At 37.2% G+C, this 21,313-nt stretch overlaps 1 pseudogene across 1 annotated transcript; it reads right to left on the minus strand.

Moving 5' to 3' along the window:
* Positions 1-12,764: 12,764 nt before the first annotated feature.
* LOC143593339 (E3 ubiquitin-protein ligase AIRP2 pseudogene) lies at positions 12,765-14,112 on the minus strand (annotated as a pseudogene). The gene is made up of 2 exons (XR_013146087.1): positions 13,842-14,112; positions 12,765-12,968 (listed from the first exon to the last, which is right to left on the minus strand). The product of XR_013146087.1 is annotated as an E3 ubiquitin-protein ligase AIRP2 pseudogene (transcript).
* Positions 14,113-21,313: the final 7,201 nt, after the last annotated feature.

Here is a 21,313-nt window from a genome sequence, read left to right on the forward strand (position 1 = left end):
AATTTTAGGTTTAAGTGTAAAACTAAGGTATTATTTGGTATGCAGGAATGACATGGGGAATGAAATAATTCATTGCGTGGGAATGAAAAATGTGATGTTTGGTTGCTTAAGGGAATGGAATCATCCATTACGCATGGAATCTCATTCCATCAAAACCATTCCTTCCCACCACTCTTCTTTTTTTTCATTTCATTCCTCCTTACCCTACTTTCTCAACAACACCATCACCTAACAACAACCATCACAACTACCATCGGCACCACCACCACCTCCGCCACCGCCGCCACCACCACCTTACCACCAGCGTTACCACCGTCACTGTCGCTGCCAACAACGTCGTCGTACCATCGCAACCATTGTCACCGCTGCTGCTTGACCATCACCGCTACCACCAATGTCGTTGCATGACCACCGCCACCACCATACCATACTACTATTGACATCACTACCAATTCTACCACCGCCACCTGACCACCACCACCATTTTCGTTGCCGGAGCTACCACCATTGCCATTGTAGGGTTTTTTTTATTTTATTTTTTTAAGATAGAAGTGTTTTTATTATTTCTATTTCACTCTTACAATTTTTTTTTTGATACCAAACAACATAAAGTAATAATTTATTTTATTCTCATATGTTAACCAAACAAGATAAAGGAATGTAATGATCCATTTTATTCCTTCTCTCATTCCATTCTCCCTTTATTTCATTACCTCCAACCAAACATACCCTAAATGGGAAAGATGGTCGGTCCTCTTTTCGTTTTAGAAACATTTTTAAAAGTGACAATTCAGTTTTAAAAAACTTTTCATCGAGGTCCAACTTCAAAGGCGTGTCTTCAGACTAGAGGAGTTTGTCTAAGACCATTTGACAAGGGCACAATGCATCCTTCATTTGTAGTCTTTAATAATGTTTATATTAGTCTAAGCCCATTTAATATTGGCTGTTTATAGGAAGCTAGACGTTTTTGAACCTCTCTTTGACTATGTGCACAACCTATTTGTTATTATATTTGGCTGTAACGTAGCTGGGTGTCCCGCATTGTTGACAATAATAACTTTGTAAAATCCAAATGTTAAATCCTTATCTTTGTGTATATCCAGACGTATATCCGCTGGTTATGATGTTGTTCGGAATTATGATCCACTTCTACTTTCTAATAGTCTAGACGAGGCATATATGAAGATATGTTTCGATTAACGTATGTTCCTAGGTTATTATATGAAGTTACGATCAATGGGCGATCAATACCTATATATTTCGAGAATAGTAAACTTGTGTGTCTTATTTTATTCTTGTAACTTTATTTATAGTATATAGGCTTACAAAGTTGTATATTACAACATACAAAGTCGTCTCGACTAGAGGTGCACAAAAAACCCGAACCCGGAACCAGACCCGAAAAACATACCGGAATTGGAAGGGTACGGATAGGGTATGCGTTATTTTTAATACCCGGGTTTTTAATGTCCGAACCCGTACACCCGTAGGGTACGGATAGGGTATGCGTTTTAGTACCAAAACTCGTGTCCGGAACCGGACCCGATTTATACCCGGTAATACTCGAAACCCGGAACCGGTTCCATACCCGGAACCGGGGTTTTCAAATACCCGATCTATACCCAAAATTACCCAAAAAAGACCTGAAAAATACCCGAAAATACCCCTAAAAATTGTAACCCCTTAAAAAAAATCCAATCTATACTCGAAAAAACCCGGAAAAAACCCCAAAAATCCCAAAAATAGGGTATTTCAATACCCGGAAATAGGGTATTCAAATACCTGGTTTTAGAATACCCAGTTCTATACCCGACCAAAACTTGATGCATAAGGTATGGTTTTTAGAGATAATACCCGTACCCGAACCCGATCCGAGTATTACCAATACCCGGTCATACCCGAACCCGGGTATCTGAAAACCCCGATTTATTACCATTTTTCTCCAATTTCCCACCTTTTCCCAATTTCCCTATTTTTCTTCCTTGCTTTGCCTATTAATCTGTGAAAAACATGCTTGCATTCTCCATTCTTCGGTGAAAATGGATACTGGGATTGTCACATCCCTTTCCGACTTCCACTCCGTCCCCTCTTATTAAAAGATTAAAGAGATCATGATATGCGTTCGTTTTTCTTTTTTCCTTTTTACATCTTCTTTAAGCATATTTACGTGTCATATCAATATTGGTGATTCAATGTATGGGAAAATTCCCAAAATAGTCTTTTTTAGAAAGAGAAGTCCCAAAATAGCCATTTTTTTCTTAAAATTTTTTATAATTTGGACTGTCAGGACGCATTGGGAATAGATAAAAATAAAGACGAGATTTTAAAAAAAAGTTAGGTAAAAGACGAGATTTGGGGAAATAATCCCGTGCAAGTCCAAATTATTTTGTAATCTTGGAGCAAAAGTCCATATTTTTCCAAATCTTTTTTATTCAAAAAAACACATTTTAAGAGACTGTTTTTTTTATGTTTCCAACATTTCCCGTCCATATTTTCAAATTCTTAGAAAAATATATTTTTTACAATTATATCCCTGAACCACCACCACCACCACCACCTTGAACCACCACCATCACCGACGCCGTCGCCCCCACCCCATCACCACCACCGTCACTACCACCATAGCCGTCTCCACCACCGCTGCACCATAGCCGCCGTCTCAGGGCTATGATGTTAAGAGTGTGGGCTGAAAACATATTCTCTAATCAATATAATATAATTACCTCCTTTAGGGATTGTTACTGGTACAGAAGGGGTGGATGATTTCCCAGTAGCCAAACTAGCTTCAACTTTCAAAGATCGGCATGGCTTAACCTGGCGAAGAAGGCCACGGACAGCAGATGGTGATGGTGGTTAAGGTACAATTGTAAAAAACATATTTTTTTAAGAATTTGAAAATATGGACGAAAAAGTTAGGAAACATAAAAAAACAGTCTCTCAAAACGGTTTTTTAAATAAAAAAGATTTGGAAAAATATGGACTTTTGCTCCAAAATTACAAAATAATTTGGACTTGCACGACATTATTTCCCCAAATCTCGTCTTTTACCTGACTTTCTTTCGAAATTTGGCATGCTCCCTCTTTATTTTTATCTTTTCCCAAAACGTCTTGTAAGTCCAAATTATAAAAGATTTTAAGAAAAAAATGACTAAAATATAATTTCTCTTTATAAAAGAAGGTTATTTTGGGAATTTTCCATACTTTTTGGGAATTTTCCATACTTTCTCTTTTTATGTGAACTCGAACTCGTAGTTAGATGATTGAAAATGGGTTTGATGGTACAAGTGTAAATGCTGTAACTTTTACATAAAGTTGGGACCGTACACGTGTCAATCAAGATACCTGTTTCGTGTTGCGAGTGACAAGCATATCATACAACGTACACCACACCACATCTGTAACAATCGTCTGACCCACCACCAGGGCCGTTGATTAGATATCTTCATCCACGTGTCACTTGATTACAGCCCCTACTTTGAAGACTTGTCCAGTCTACTGTTGATGGGACCATTATATTTATTTTACTTACCCTCAAAGTTTGCAGACATGTGTGTTGTGGGACCCACTTCCCCTTGCATACGACAATCTTATTAAAATATTAGAAAATAAACAACTATCTAGTTTTGTAAAGTTCAAACTTAAAACCCGTGAACACTCAAACTTTAATTTCTACTTACAACATTTTAGGGATATGGATGGCTATACGAAAGAATACTGGAGATAACTTCCCCTGAGGACATCCGGGTTACTGGTGATTTTCAGTTCGACCCTGAGGACATCCGGGTTTTACCATCAGTGGGCCTTCGGGCAGTAGGTTTTCCCGGAACTGGAGATAACTTGGAAGCGCTTAAGGGCTCCGTACGGCTGGGTTGGGCCAGCTGGCGGTGGCCTTTTGCCATTGGGTCATCTCGTACGGAATACCTAGGCATTGTATGTTTGTTGGCCGTTAAAAAAAAAAAACTTAAAACAATGTTTTAAAAGTTAAAACAATCATAGTCACGAATTAACTTGTCATTCACGTGTTAATAGAAACATGGAATTTTTTTTAAAGAGGTGAAGATTTTATTAGAATAAATCTTGAAGTTACTAGAAATAACCAGGTGATATAATTATGTTATAAGTAAGACCATAAACATTGACATTCCATTAAAGCTTTTAATTCAGATCTACCAATTTTGCTAGCCTGCTTAATCATAGATTTTTTTGGACGATCAAAACGAATAAAACCCAGCTACTTCGGTAACTTAATGACAAAGGTCGCACATACGTTCGCGATCGCAAACAATGCTAGGTAGCTCAAACTCACCATCTTTATTTCGGCCGCTCTGACGACTACTTTGGTAAGAACCGATTAGGAGCGGAGTCACTTCTTCTTCAATGTCAGTTAAGCTGAAGCTCATTGGCTATTTTATAACATAGATATCCTCCGCTATGTTAAAACAAGTCGTTCTTTTTTCTTTCATTTTTTACTTTTCATTTTTGTTTTGCTTTGTTTCTTTTTTTAAACCTTAATATTTCTAGTTTTCCTTAAGCCAAATAGTAGTGCGGAATATTACTAGTTTGTATGTACAACTATTTGGTTTGACTTTAATGTCATTTTTATTTATTCACTTACTAAATATTATATATAAAAACAAACAAAAATATCTAAATCTTATTGAGACTGAGAAATTACAATTACTATGCTAAGATATATATATATATATATATATATATATATATATATATTTTAAGAATTGCCAAATGTATTTGGTGAAATTTTCTAATGCAGCCCTTTTCTGGGGCGAGCAGATCCCAAGTCATCTAACCCATCCTAGAGTGGCACCCACTGAAATATTGGCCATAAGTGTAAGAAAACACAACACATAACTAGGCCCATTTTTGCAAAGTATAAGTATGAGGCCCTTTGATATTCCAAATCTTAAAGCCCAGACTTCAAGTCAGAATCCTAGTTCCATATAATATAACTAGTGAATGAGCTCGTGCTTCGCAACGGGTTCTACCTCGAGCTATAGGCAAAATCAACTAAGAGTTCAAATAAGGTGAAGCAATATAGAAGCAATGATACAGCATTCACACAAATATAAAACCCAAAAAAACAAAAATCAACATTAATCTAAACCTAACCATGTTCTACGCACCAAAGAAACACATAATCGAACACAACATATAGTCACAAAAGCGGGAATAATCGACATTTTACTATAATTAAAATAAAAAGATAGTCACCAGGGGAAACGCTCGTAGTGAGAAAAAAACGATAAAAGCCACAAAGGAAACAAACAATAGCGAGTCAAAATATGTACCAATACCAATACAAACTATCTAGCAGACATGTGGCTAACTCAGAGCATTATAGAATGGAAAATGTATTTTCATAACCCGAAAGGACTAAAGCTGCAACATTGAAAATATCAAAGGATAAATGTTGCAAAGGTATATATATAACTGTAGGTTTACAATAATATATAGTACAACTAGCTTGAGGCCCGTGTAGTACACGGGTAATTGATGAAAAAAATAATATTAATTATTAAGCGAAATACAAAAAAACAATAAATTATCATATATGTTAAGAGATAACCGTTGCACAATAGGATTTTAAAACAATCAAGATATTTATTAGTTATTTGCATTCTTCAAATTAGCATTTAATAGTTATTAATTAACAAATAAATGGTAATGAGGGATCTTATATATTTAGTTGGTTTTAAATTGTGAGGATTAACGTGGGAGTGACAAGTAGCAAAACATTGTAAGTTTTTATTAGAGAATATAGATATAGATGATTATTGTCATGTTTAATCTAAGCTTTCTTGTCTTTATATGTCTTCATATATATAATTGGTTTCATACAATCTGTCCTTGTCATTTTGAATTTAACATTTTAAGTAGCATGGGTTTAAACCTACCAAATAAGCAACAGGGCTTCTGCATGCAGAACAGTCTGGCGTTGGGCACAAAATACAAAAGCCTCGATAAGCATTTTACCACTACCATAAGTCCTTTGCTTGAGTTGAACAACACAACCGATCCTTATACGAACTTGAGTTGAACTAGGAGTCCCTTACTTGCATAATATAACCATTAGCTAACGGAGTTAGCCACAGGAATATACGAATAGTACTATTAGCCTTGACATTCCCCCTATTTTAGGTTAGTCGTGCTAATCTCAGATATTGCATCGAACCAAGGTGCGTATATTCCATTTGTGAGATTTGAGCAGAGCAAAAAAGATATAAGTCGTGGTTTGGTTATAGGCTCATGGGTCGTATATTAATTCGTAGAATTAGTGCACTCTACGGAGGATTACCGTATTTGTTTCGACAGAATCATATACTTGTTTGTGAACTGATTCAATGTTTTGTAAACAACGCGATTTTATTTTGAGTCTTAAAACTTATGGACCCACCAACCATTGTGTTGACCTTTTAAAATGTATGTTTCTTCTAGGGAATTAACAAGCTTGTAAGGAAATCATGGAACCGCGACCTCGATGCATAATTAGGATACCTATTTTGGAGGGATTGCAGATATAAAACCCGATTGATATCTGGGTCATATACGAGAAATCTCTTATTATGTATATTTATCTTGTTAAAAACATTCCGTGGTTTGTAAAACTCTTTTGAAAACTAATGGTATCCTAATATTACTATGTTTGTGATAATCATATGCTTATGGTATACATGACGTCGCGCGCCCGCGCTTCTGCCTTGGCGGGGTGTGACATAAACCTACCTAATAAGCAACATAGGCTTCCGCAGACGGGATAGTCTGGCGCCTGGTACAAAATACAAAAGCGTCGATAAGCATTCTACTAGGCGCCAAACATTTCCTGACGCCTTGGAAGAGTGATGCCGAAGATCTTCCTAGATATGGTGCAAAAATGAAGTAACTTGTTGAAAGGACGCTCAGCCAATGAAGGACTAACAACACATTGGCAATAGTACTATATAGTACAAATGTCACCATTAGCCAACCATTTTATCCACCAACTTCCCTGTGCACATGCAAGGCTTCCGATTGGTGGAATTCCTAACATGGCAAGCGACCCACACTTTCTCTCCTCCCATCCAGCTATAAATACCACTCAACCTCCAATGGTAATAGGATCTAAACTTCTACGCGCGAACACTCATTAGTGCTTCGCGATAACTTGTATTCCTTTATTTATTCAGTCATGTATTGATTCTTACGTCGGAGGGTGGTTACGAGAAGACCCCCCATTTTCCTTCTCGTAATGAGTTCACGGTGTTCTGTTTTGTAGGTGAAACTGCTCAGATATGTCGGATTATACTCCACCCCCGTGGGAAAGACTAGGTTTTAACATAAGGACTAAACGATTAGGCCGAGGGTTAAACTGATGCTTCTTCAGTAGGTTAAGTTTTATTTGGTTTAGGTATAACTTATAACTCATAGGGTATATAATAATGCTCCTTAACTTCACGTAGGCACTACATCATATACTTTACCCTATTTCATCTCACCTTATCATAAGGAAATTGTTAGCCCCTCTGTACCTCTCTTTATTTAATATAAAATTGAGTCTTGAGTTATTTTGTGTGCTTAGAGAATTTTAAAGCTCGTTAACATTTTAACCCACCTTACATTTAACTCCCCTTAACCCATTAAGAGAGTGATATGCCACACGTTAACTCTTACCAACTCAGCTTTAACGCCCTGGACATTAAGGTATACCCACGAGCCTAAGTGCCTTGTTCGACAGTTGATATTATTGTGAAGGTCAGTTTGATTGATGCATTAGTGCATTCATTAATATTTTTTTTTGGGTAGTGTCTGTTGGGAAAAACAACCACCTATCCACGAACGGTAAACAAAAATGCGGAATTAATCTTCGTTTGGCTAAACTTTTTCCCGACCCGAATGAACCAATGAGGATGCAAACAAATAAGCTAATATAAATGTAACAAGAGACACAAAAAATTTAGCGTGGAAAACCTCTCAAGGCGAGAGTAAAAACCACGGGACTACTATAGCCGCTTCAAATCTACTATCACCAATAATGAGCAATACAAAGTCTTCTCTAGGTAAAACTAGAGGCATACACAAATCATCATATACTTGGTACAAACTAACATCAAGTATATGGAATAAAACAAACGAGTAAAATGAATCACCAACGAGAGAATGAATCGATCTCTGGCACGTCTCTTATCTTCACAAAACACCAAAAGAATAACTTGGATCACAAAACTTCACTTCGTATCTGTTTTACTTTGATGGCAGAGGAATACTTAGAAAAAACGTGAACCAATATTTGTTGTGTTGTGCGGCTGGAATATATATAAATCCCAAACAAAATAAGCCTATTTATTTCTCGTCCAAGAAATCACCAAACCAACTCAAAGCCTACTCAACTCATCTTGTGTCTTGTGGGCCCAATAATCCACCAAACCAAAAAAACTGATTTGCTATACGGACGGAGCAAAACATCGCTAACTTTTTTTTCTTTTATTAATAATAATAATAATAATAATAATAATAGTAATAACCCATGTAAGATAATATTTGTTGGACTTTCTCATGAGTAAAAAAATATCCCAATAAATCTCTCTCTTTTTGTCTATGAGAAAGAACTCACCACCCCGGCCAGCGAGCAGCATATCTTCAGTTTCTCTCTTGCCAAAGCTTTAGTCAACATATCGGAACAATTATCATCGGTGTGAACTTTATCAATTTCAAATAACTTGTCTTCAATAGCATCTCTAATCCAATGATACCTCACATCAATATGTTTTGTTCTTCTATGATACATATAATTCTTAGCAAGGTGAATGGCACTTTGATTATACAAAGAACCATGTAGCGTTGTTGCATAAAGCCAAGCTCTTGCATAAATCTTTTCAGCCACAATAATTCTTTGCATGCTTCAGTTGCTGCCATATACTCTGCCTCGGTAGTAGACAAAACAACACACTTTTGCAGTCTCGACCGCCATGACACGGCTCCCCTTGCAAATAGCATCAAATATCCAGAAATGGATTTCATGTTGTCCTTATTTCCTGCCATATCAGAATCCGTGTAACCAACAAGCATCGGCTCCCATTTTCAAATATTATACTGTGACACCCACCAAAATTTCGTATCAAAAGTGCCAACTTATAAAAATTAAAGACCAAATGTATAATAACCAACCTAAGAAGTAGTGTAAACATAAAATATATTTACGCGAGCATTTATTAATAGTAATGATCATTTTAAATTTGAGTTGTTTTAAAGAGCATTTAAAATTATCAAGAATCATTTGTTTAAGATGAATCAACAATCACACACACGTGTGTGTATATATATATATAAATTGCATAACTAACCTAACATATATTAAAACTCGTCATGTAGTTTAATGCATAATATACATTTAATAATTATTTAAATAAAATTACCTAATAAGAAATATGTTAGCCGCCATTCCTGGCAAATCTATGAATATAAATTAAGTTTATGGATAACCAGGGCTAGATTCAAATAAGAAGTTTGATTTTTCTAAGAAGGCTAGGAAAGAGGGTATTTTAGTCTTAACACTTTAATATCAAAACTCACTTATTTTAATCTCAAAACCCACTTACATAAAACTCATTTACATCTTCACTCATCTCCTACAACAAACACCACTCCACCGCCCACCGCCACCACAACCGTCACCCACCGCCGCCACCTTGCCGGAAAAGTCTATGAAAATTTCTCCGGAAAATTTCACCGGAAAAGTCGTCTGAAAGTCACCGGAAAACAATCATCGAGAAATTTCACCGAAAAAATCGCCGAAAAATTCACCGAAAAGTCGTCGGAAAAAAGTCATCGGAAAACGGCCGCCGAAAAAAACACTATGAAAAACACAATTTAAAAAACACAGTGTAAAAAACACAATGGAAAAAAACACAATGGAACACAATGAAAAAAAACCACAATGATAAAAACACAATAAAAAACACAATTGTATGGCACAATGTAAAAAAACAATAGAAAAAACACAATGAGAAAAAAAACACAATGATAAATATAATTGCATAACACAATTTTGGTAAACACAAAATGGCAAAAGACGTCCTTTACATTTGACCCGATTTTCAGTAGACATCCTTTAATGAAAGAAATAGCAAAAGACATACATCATGTTTCAAATTCCTTTCACTTTACGTCCTTTGGCACTAACCCAGTTGAATTGTTTTGTTAAATCTGGTCATATGCCTTGCACATGAGGGCAGTGTGGTCATTTACCCATTTAAGGACTATTTATGTAATTAGACTAAAGAGTTGACATTTTGTTAAATATATATATATATCTCTCTCTCTCTCAGTTTTTTTTTCTTTGAACACAGATTGTTTCATCTATCCAACCAACCATCACTCGTACTATCACCAACCAAACAACCACCAAACCTGCCGCCGCCTCCACCCACCACCACTGCTACCACTCAACCACCAAATTCCTTTCACTTTACGTCCTTTGGCACTAACCCAGTTAAATTGTTTTGTTAAATCTGGTCATATGCCTTGCACATGAGGGCAGTGTGGTCATTTACCCATTTAAGGACTATTTATGTAATTAGACTAAAGAGTTGGCATTTTGTTAAATATATATATCTCTCTCTCTCTCAGTTTTTTTTTCTTTGAACACAGATTGTTTCATCCATCCAACCAACCATCACTCGTACTATCACCAACCAAACAACCACCAAACCTGCCGCCGCCTCCACCCACCACCACTGCTACCACTCACCACATGTCGCCTTCTTCTATAGCTCCAACAAATTACAAACCCTAAATCAACAATCAACACCGACTTTAGGCCTGACCACCACCGCATAGCCGGTAACCGTTACCACCATCGCCGGTAACCATTACCACCAACCCTCTCTTATCTCTCTGTCTACTCAAATCGGCCTTGTTTTCGTCGTCGGCTAAGGTCTATGCTTCATCTTCATCTTCTACAACTAGTTGCCCCATCTTCAAGTCAACCGAGTTTTAGGACGATTGGAGTAAACAGAGAGGAAGATGATAGAGGAACTTCAAATCCCCGATGACACAGTCCAGATTTACGGATTGGGGGTTTTCTTTAGGGAGAAATAATTGCAATTTTGGGGTTTTTTAGAGTGATAGAGAGAGAAGCACATGTGATTTGCGGTTGTCGCTGGAGTTTGGGGCGGAAATACAGGAACGGTGGTGGTGTCGGAGAATATATGAATGGTGGCGGCAACGGTATAGTTCAAAAGGGGGTTGTAGGCGGTGGTGGCTATGGTGATGCATTTCAGAAATCATAGATGAAGGAGATGGAGAGAGAGAATAGGGTAGGGGAGGTATTTATTTTTAAATATATTAATGTTTTTATTAAATAAATTGTAAAATTACAATACTAGCCTCATGTGCCTTGCACATGTCAAGATTTAACGAGAAAAAATAACTGGGTTAGTGTTAAAGGACGTAACGTGAAAGGAATTTAAAACATAATGTATGCCTTTTACTATTTCTTTCATTAAAGGACGTCTAATGAAAATCAGGTCAAACATAAAGGATGTCTTTTGCCATTTTGTCTTTTGGTAAAACACAATACGTAAAAAACCCACTAATTTTTTTTATTTTTATATAACAATACGGTACTCATATAAAAGATAAAAAAGACACTCGTTATTATGGTGAATTTGTTTTTCAATAAAAACGTCATAAAAAAAGTTATTGACGTTTTAAAATGATTGGGGAATTTTGCATGTGCCTTGCATGTGGAGAGAGAAAGTCAACAAATGTGTTATTCCTTTTATGCCCTTCCCCTTATTTTCACACATGATTTCCACCTAAACTAATCTCAACCCTCCATGTTCAAAATCAATGGACAAGATTACTTCCTATCCTTCCTACAAAAATTATACTTCTTATTATAACCTAACCCTGGATAAACATTTAATTTTTATACATAAGCATTATATGCCACGCTTTCACATTTGTGTCACGTTTTCACATTTATGCCACGAATATTCTTTTACGGAGACATGTCAAAACATATAAGATATTTACATACTGTATATACTAGTAGTTGTGCCCGCACGTTGCAGCAGGGACGCAATGGGGATGTGTGTGGTATGAGGTTGGTTTGCGGTGCGGGGATGATGCAAAGAGAATTCAGTCAGTAACTATTTAGGGAAATGTGGCAAGGGTGTGACCGGTGTAAGCAAGCAAATTGATTTATATAGTTGAATAAGAAACGGAGCTATTGTGATTAGAATTGGATGCAAGGAGTTAATTATGAACAAGCCATAACTATATGATGTTATAAAGCGGGTTAGTTGGATTAGATGTGGCTATGGATGCTCGTTTAAATTTGGATGTGTACTATCAGCCAAGCCAATATTGGTTTTAAACATTTTATTCTCTCCATCTAAAAATAGAGATAGAAGTTCAGTTGTATGGCGCGTATGTGTGTGTGTAATACGTTAATTTCATTCATTAGTGAGCCCCTCGTCAAATGTATATGACTTAGTATGTAGCATAACCGGACAAAAGAATGCATACGACAAGTAATAATAACATGCTATCATAAAGGCATGTTTTTGCGTTATGAAATTCACCCTAGCAGAGGGGTAATGGTTGGCTCACACCAATAACATGAAAAGCTAGTAAGGAGAACAACAGTAAGAATCCCATATATAGTTTAGAAAATGGGGAACCAAATCAGGGTTTACACCTCCAAACTTATAAAATTATCTGCACCTTAACTACTAATCTTATTCTTAGTTAAATCTAGCCCCCTTTTATATCAGGTGAGAATCACCTTGATCAGATAGGCTAGGTGGCATTATAAGTGGCAACTTCTCTATACACATAAACAACCTCCTTTTGTTTTATTTAGATACATATCGACAGTTTCTCTGGCCTCAAAGCAAACCCAGCGGTCGCTTGCTGTCACTTCTTTTAAACTGTCCCTGCAGAACGGGCATGATCGCGATCTCTCGGGCCTAGAAACACAAATTTGAACAAGAATTTAGTTTTATGTCAATTTAAGCGTTGGAGACGTGCTTGACTACTGCTGTAAACAAGCAACTCCTGAGCCCACCCAATGAAGATGTCTGGAGGTGTGTCTTGAGTGGGCTCTGTAAATGAGCCAATCTGAGCCACAATGGGGAGTGATCAGCCCGGTTCAGCAAACGAACCAAGCTGTTTCTTTTAACGAGCCGAAAGAGCTCGAGCTCAGCTCGTCAAAAGTTTGGGGCTCATGTATTCCTGAGTGGACTTATTTAACTTCTAAAAAATTTAAGTTTCTTAAACATTTTACTTTAACATAGTTATACATATATAAAAACTAAATATAATATTCATATAAAATACAAGATTCATAACTTAGTTTTGTTGAAGTTTGGGTTATGATTTCAGTTTACCCTAACGTGTTGAAATGCTTAGCTCAGCTCAGCTCATCAAAAGCTCGACTTTTATATTTTAAACATACTGTGTATGGATATAAAAGCTAAAATAATATACTTAACTTACACGTAATATATAATCTATGAACAACAAAATTCATAATTTATATAGTAAAATCTAGGTTATATTTTCAGGTTATATTAAGAGAATTTTTCAATAATATTTGAATTTTTTCATTAGAAAATGTCGCACACCTTTAAGTTACAAATATAAATACGTATAATTTTTTACTTTGATTTAAACGACCCAATGAGCCAGCCCGACTTTGGTTTGGGCTTGCTTCGTTACAGACTGAGCTAGCTTGGGCTTGACTTATTTAAAGGCCGAGCTGGCTCAGATCAACAAGATGATTTTAAACAACCATCGAGCTTTTTGCACGAGAAACAAAATTACGGACAATGTACACTTACCAATCCTGAAAGCACTTCAAGCATAACGAATGACCACAATTAGGTAAGACCACTTTGTTATTCGTTTCTAAGCAAATCCCGCATTTGGTTTCTCTTTCAACATCAAAAATTGACTTGGTTTCTCTTTCTAATGCTTGGCTCGTTTCTAAGCAAATCCCCTTGTCGAAGCAATCCTTACTCGAATATCTCTTTGAGCATATTTCTTTATGTTTCCTTTCTTCCAAATCGGTTATCCCGTTTTGGAGTTGCTATATCAAAGGAAACAACACATCTGGTCATATAATGCCCACAGTTTTAGTACCATCAAAACCCAAATTTCAAAATATTTAATCATTTTGTATAAATTTAAATCGTATGTACCAAACGCTCAAACAAATTGTAATTCATGTCTTCCAATCAAAACAAACAGAAGCAGCATATATTATTTAACACATCAATGGTGAGTTTACACAATGTTAAAATATGACATCATGAGAACACCAAGTGCTGCAGACTCCAAAACTACAAGTACAACTCAAAGCATTCATCTTTTCTAATTCATTGTTTGTTCAACAACATCCAAGGCAAATGAAACAAATTACCAAAATTGAAGCAAAGTAAACCTTATTATCCACCAATTAACCACAAGTAAAGCCAAATTGCCTAAAATTATATACATATAATTCTTTTAGTTCAACAAAGAGCTAGTGTCCTTGAACGTTCGTTCATTTATGCTCTTTCGTGATCGTTTACATATTAACATAAAATAATTAAATATTATTTGTATTTTACAAATTATTTCACCCTAATATGTTTATATTTATTCATTTGTGTTCACTTTGTTTGTTTATCTTTGTTCGTTTATGTTCGTGAACTGTTCATTTAGATTTAAATGAACCAACATAAATAAACACGAGCATGTTATCTTTTTGGACGAACATGAACACTAATATGTCCAATTAAATGTTCGTGTTCGTTTAAAATTAATGAGCAAACACGAGCATGCCCTTAGTGTTCTGTTGGTTCGTTTACAGGCCTATTAAGCACGATTTGATATAATCACATAATTTGATTGGCCTTAATCAAATAAATAATAATATGTACAATAATATGAGAACTGACACACCTAAAATCAGGTATAAATAAGCATAATATGATATAATAACAGAATTTAATATCTGCAATCATATTAATGAATAATATGTCTTCTTCATCACCTGAATGTCTCTCAAAACCTCGACTCAGTTTCAAACCGTTGGAGACAAAGTCTGAATAACATCAGAGTGCTGTACAGCCAAATAGTTAAGTTTATTATACAAGATCATACAAAAAGCAAATCAAAACGGATGTATCATGCATGATTATCAAAATGAAAAACAAAATGAAAAATGAAATCTAACAAATAAAAAATAATGGAAAATAATATTAATAATTCAAACCTTTATCAACTGTTCTTTCTTGTTGCTGCCCATGAGTTTAACAGATAACCTAGAGATGATGAGAACGATGTTGTATGCATATAATTTAACTGTTTTTGCATGAAAAGCAATAAAATATAAAAATGGTGGCACTTTCATATAGTTAAGGGACTTTAGTAAAATTGTATATATAAAATAAAACTCTAGTATTTCTCATTTCAACCCATAAAAGAAGGCTATATATATATAGGTTTAAGTTCAGAAGAAAAATGAAATTACTGTGAGAAATAAATATGGACCATTAGTTTTATTTTAGGTTTTAAATATTTAAAATAAATGAAAAAAATATAAATGTAACAATAAATGCATTCTCTCTCTTTAATTAATACAACTAATATAACCATAATAAATCACTCTCTAATTATGGATACACATATCCTATACGTGTGTAGCTTATATGTTCTTCGTGTGTAGGTAATATGCTTTCTTGTTCTTAGAACAAGTGTATGCTATATGTTTTTGTTTAGGTTGCATATTTTTTATTGATATTTAATGGTAACATATGTAAGATAGTTTTTTGTATTATTCATCACAATGTACCTACGTGTTGATTGATATTGATATATAATATATGAATAAATTGTATTTGTGTAGGATAAATTTTCGAACGTAGATTATATGCTTTTCGTGTGTAGGTTATACGTTTTCGTGTTCGTGTGTAGTTTATTGATGCTGAATTTTGTGTGTCGGTTATATGTTTTTCGTGTGTAGGTTATATGTTTTCTTATTATTAAAACAAGTGTAGGTTATATGTTTTTATGTAGGTTGTGTACTTTTTTGTTGATATTTAATGCAAACACGTGTATGATAGTTTTTTATACTATTTATCACAATGTAACTACGTGTTGATCGATATTAATATATTAAGTTGGAAGAAATTGGTTTTGGATAGAAAGAAATTTTAATGTATGAATAAATTGTACTTGTGTAGGATAAAAATTCAAGAGAGAAAAAATAAGTTATAAAAATAAATGAATTCTTATTATTTTTCAATTATAATAATTTGATAAGTTATATTAATTGAATAGATTACTATTATATTTATTAGTTATATTAATTAAAGAGAGAGCATGCATTAATACTTTCCTCATTTATCTTTAAGCATTTAAAACATAAAATAAAATTAGTGGCTCATATTTATTTTTCACATTTCTCACAGTATTCTCATTTCTCTCCTGAACTATATATATATATATATATATATATATATATATATATATATATATATATATATATATATATATGATTTAGTTATCATAGAATATACACCCGGGGCGTAGACATCTTTTGAGGAACGGGTTCGGCCGAACCATACAAATTTCTTTTTGGTGTTATATATTCATGTATTTTGATTTTTGACATCGCATCCGCAGAAATTCGACTCGAACCCGTAGAAAACCCAAACTTAAGTGATAGACAATCAGTCGTCCGTCCACCGAAATTTCCGAACCCGTAGGAAAAAAATTCCTATACACCACTTATATACACCATATAAAATTATAATATATTAGAAGGTGAATATAGATGTTTAAGGAGACACATGATCAATTAGGAAGGCGGGATCCTAAGATGGTTAATATAAAAGGTTATAGACAACACCAAATAACAGCCCCCAAAAAGAAAAAAAAAAAGTCGTGTCTAAAAAGTGTAGGAAGTTATCAGGATGCCCCTGATAAGGTAAATGTGTAAAAATAAATATGGGCTCGAATGACACATAATCCTAATGTCGTATTGAAATAGGCACGACGTCATGTTGAAATAAATATGACATCTTGGCATAATCCAAACGTATTGTTGAAATAATTTTGATTCACTTTTGAAAAATAATGATGTCTTGTTGTTTACACCCAGTTCAATGCACTTTAAAAAACCGTTGTTTGGTTATCACACAATCATACTCAAATTAATTATAAAATGCTTGATTACACTTCAAAATGATTGTAACTGTAAGTTGTACAACCATAGATTTATGTTTCTTGCTAAACCACTAAATTCCAAGTTTATCCTTTTAGTTTCTTGAAACTAAGATTATATGTGAAATGAGATTATCAATCATAAAGATACGAATATGGGTCTCAGTAACTTGATTTGAAGAAAACCTGGATGAGACCCATACAGGTAAATGGTGTAAACCGTCATATTTGCACAATATTTGAAGGTGATTGTTACATTTTTTTGGTTCAGTGTTGGGTGAAGAAAAAAGGTGAACCTTTGCCTCTCGATACGCAACAAGCAAGAGACAACATGATTTGGACTTCTGGTCTTTTGTTTATGGAAAAGGCCAGGTAATTTAACATTTTGGTAAGCAAAAAACACTTTAAATTGGTCTACATGGGCATACTGGTTGTATCAAATATAAGTGCACAGCAGTAATTAGATATAGCCATCAATTTTTTATTGTGAAGTTTGGGTATCCTAAAAGTGTAGCAGTAAGTAAACATTCTGCCATCATTTTTTTATTGTGGAGTTTGAGTATCATAAAGTTTTAGAGCCACACATGATGTAAATGAAAGTAACAACTAAAAGTGCACTAGCCTCTGAACTCGATCACTAATGTTGATGTGATTACTTTTGCCTTCTGAATAAGATTTGGTCACATAAAAATAAATTCACAGAAATATTTCTTGATTGCAATTTGAAGAGGTATGTACCCGCCTCAACACCAAGCAAGGCGGGTCAACCCACAAGATAAAGACATTATGAAGGCACAAAGCCAAAACCCAGGCGCATCGCGCATACAAAACATGCTCAGGCATCATATGCTCGCGCATCACATATGCGCGCGGCGCATATCGCATGCTCTTGCACATCACATATGCTCGCGTGTCACATATGCGCGTGGCGCACCAGCGCGCGGCGCATATCACACGCTCGTGCATATCACACCTGCGCATGAAATATCTGCGCGTGAGAATAAAAAGAAGACTTCGCGCATCCTCAGGATGGGCGCATATCACACGTGCACATAATCAACCTCGTCCTTATCCAAATCAGGATCAGGGCAACCTTGATTGTGCACGTCAGACACTCTTCTAGAAAGCATCTTTTTAAGGAGTAAGAATATGCTGTGTTGACAGCTGCCAAATGAAAGGTCGACAACTCAGCATGACACATGTGCTACCACATGATTTCAACCAACGAGAAAGCGCCAGGTGTCCCAGAGGACACGTGGCGCAGTGCGATTGGAGGAGGCCAACGAGGCTGAGCCCAGCCAGTGGAAACCCTAGCACTATAAATACAGCATCAACTCCACTTTGATGACACATTCATTCACACTCAATCATTGACAGTTACAAGCAGTGATATCACATTCAATCATATTGAATTATATTCACTCACAGTCAGTTACAGAAAAACACACAGTCACACAATCAAGAGTATTCAGCGATTCAGCAATACTCTTGAGATTTCACTGACTCACACTTTATTATCTTCTCCACAAAGATACTGATTCTCACGCCGGAGGGTTACCCCAAAGAGGACCCCTCTGTCCCTTTCTGAGGGGTAAGTAACGGCGCTGTTCATTTTGTAGGTGGAAGAACACGGATTCAAAGGAACCATCGGTGAAACAGTTTAATCATACCCGAGGAAAGAAGATCTGCTACCAGTGAGTAGATCCACGTTTCTTCATTGGCGCCATCCACTGTTACAAACGGCAATCAGATCTCATCCAGATCTACGAAAAAAAAAAAAATCAATCACCATGGTTTCTGGAGTTCGTAACGTTGATCAAGCTCTGGAGGATATTGAACGTGAGGGTGTTAACGACGGACAGCAGGTTCTGAGGGTTCCGCGTGATTCTACGCGTACCACCAGCAACCGTCCCTTCGTCACAACCCCTCACGGCCAGACTGAAACTCCTCCAGACGATCACACGTTACAAAATATGGCCGGCGCGAAGCTGAAATGACCAATGGGTCCAGAAGATGAAGCAAACGATCCGAATGAATGGCTCATAAATGAGCAGCGGCGTCTGATGGAAAAGTACACTGAAATGATCAAACAGAAGAAGCTAGCCGACCAAACACAAAGGCAAGCGATTGATAAGCAGCCTACAAAAAGGCCGCGCGCGCCGGAAGAAGGGCATTCTGTTCACACTGCACACACTGAGTTCAGTGATGAAGAAGTGCATAGCATGAGGAAGACAAGGGATACTCATGCAGGAGGCTCGCAGTTCCGCGCGCCTGTGAACATGGCGCCTGGGGCCAGAGCAGATCTGGATCTGCACATGCCATACAGCCCACCGGTCAGAGGGCAAGTTGACGTAACCACACCCTACAGACCAGCCATCCTGGTAAAACACTCAAAGTTTACTGCGCGCATCGCGCAGGCTCCCATCCAGCACAAGACCAAGATGCCAAGTGGTCTGGGCAAATATGATGGCACAACAGATCCAGATGACTTTTTGCAGGGTTTCTATAACACGGGAAACCTAGAGAGCTGGACGATGCCAACATGGTGTCATATGTTTGCTCGCTGCCTCACGGGTGCTGCGCGGGTATGGTTCGAAAGCTTGCCGACAGGGCAAATTGATGGGTTCGAGGAACTATTAGAAAAGTTCCAAGCCCACTTCGTACAGCAGCGCAGGCACACGCGCGATCCTGATGACATCATGCACTGCATACGCAGGAATGATGAAACGATTGAAGATTACATCACTCGTTTCAATCAGGAGTCCCTGGCAATCGGGGGCATAACTGAGCAGCTCCTGCGCGTGGCCTTTATACAAGGCGCGCGCAGTGATCAGTTACGACGAGCTCTCGTAAGCAAAGATGGTATGCCCACCACGTGGGCCAAGTTAATGGAGGCATCGCGAGTTTTCGCGAGAAATGAGAAACAGATTGCCCAAGATAGGGCAAGAGAAAGAGCGCATCAGGCTGAATCACCGCGCAGCAAAGAGAAGAGGCCCAAACAGAACTCTGTATGGTCCAGGTTGCAGCCAACAAGTTTTTCTTCCGCGGAAAAACAAGCGCAACCAAGCTCACCCCAGCCCCAAAAGGATGCTCGTAAACACGGGGAGGGTGACAAGAGGGAGGGCGGCAGAGATCCCAGCAGACCTCTGCCAAGAATATGGACTCCCCTCACTAAAAACACCTTCACAGGTGTTAAGTACTGAGAATGTCCAATTCAAGCCTCCCAAACAACTACACTACAAGGGACCGCAAAACAGTGGCAAATATTGTGAATTTCACAGGTCCCCGGGCCACAACACCGACGCATGCCATCATTTAAAGGATGCGATCGAGAAGGATGTAAAGTCGGGCAGGCTGGCTCACTTGGTAAAAAACCAAAGAATAGAAGATGAGCAACCGGAGGGAGCCTCTGCCAGCAAGAAGTACAAAAGAATCTGTGTGGCTGAGGGGGGACGACAAGGGCAGACGTCAAGAAAGAGAAGCGCGCAAATTCACGGAGATTGGCGCGAGCAGCAAGTCATCTTCCCAAGAATCAGGGGAGGCCCTTCAATAAGCAGTCCTCTAGTCATTACCACACACATTGCTCATTACGAAGTGTCAAAGGTCCTGGTGGACACTGGAAGCGAATCTGACATTATGTATGAGCAGTGTTTCAGAAAGTTAGACCCGGCAGACCAAGCGCGGCTCGAAATTGTGAACGCACCGATCTGTGGTGTCTCAAATGAAATCATACATCCCCTAGGCCAGATTCAGTTTGAACTAACTATGGGGGATGATGAGCACAAGCGAGCCGAAGTTGTCAACTTCTTGGTCTTGCCCACCACGTCATGCCACAATATGATCCTGGGTAGGGGAACGATTGCCCAATTTAATGCTGTACCGTCGCCAGCGCACGGCGCATTGGGGATCCCTACACCAACAGGCGTAGCATTTGTTTACCGCGATCATTTGTGCGCAGTGACAAGCACGCCGCGGGAAGGGAGAATGAAACTTACAATGGCTGACAATGCGCCAGAGAAGTGGATTTTAAACCCAAAATTCCCAGAGCAAACGGTCACAATTGGCGCAACCATTTCAGACGAAACGAGATTGAGAATGAAAA

The sequence above is a fragment of the Bidens hawaiensis genome, unplaced genomic scaffold (assembly GCF_021521415.1).
Source record: "Bidens hawaiensis isolate Kalapana, Puna unplaced genomic scaffold, B.hawaiensis_p1.1 tig00041938_1, whole genome shotgun sequence".
Lineage (NCBI taxonomy): Eukaryota > Viridiplantae > Streptophyta > Magnoliopsida > Asterales > Asteraceae > Bidens > Bidens hawaiensis.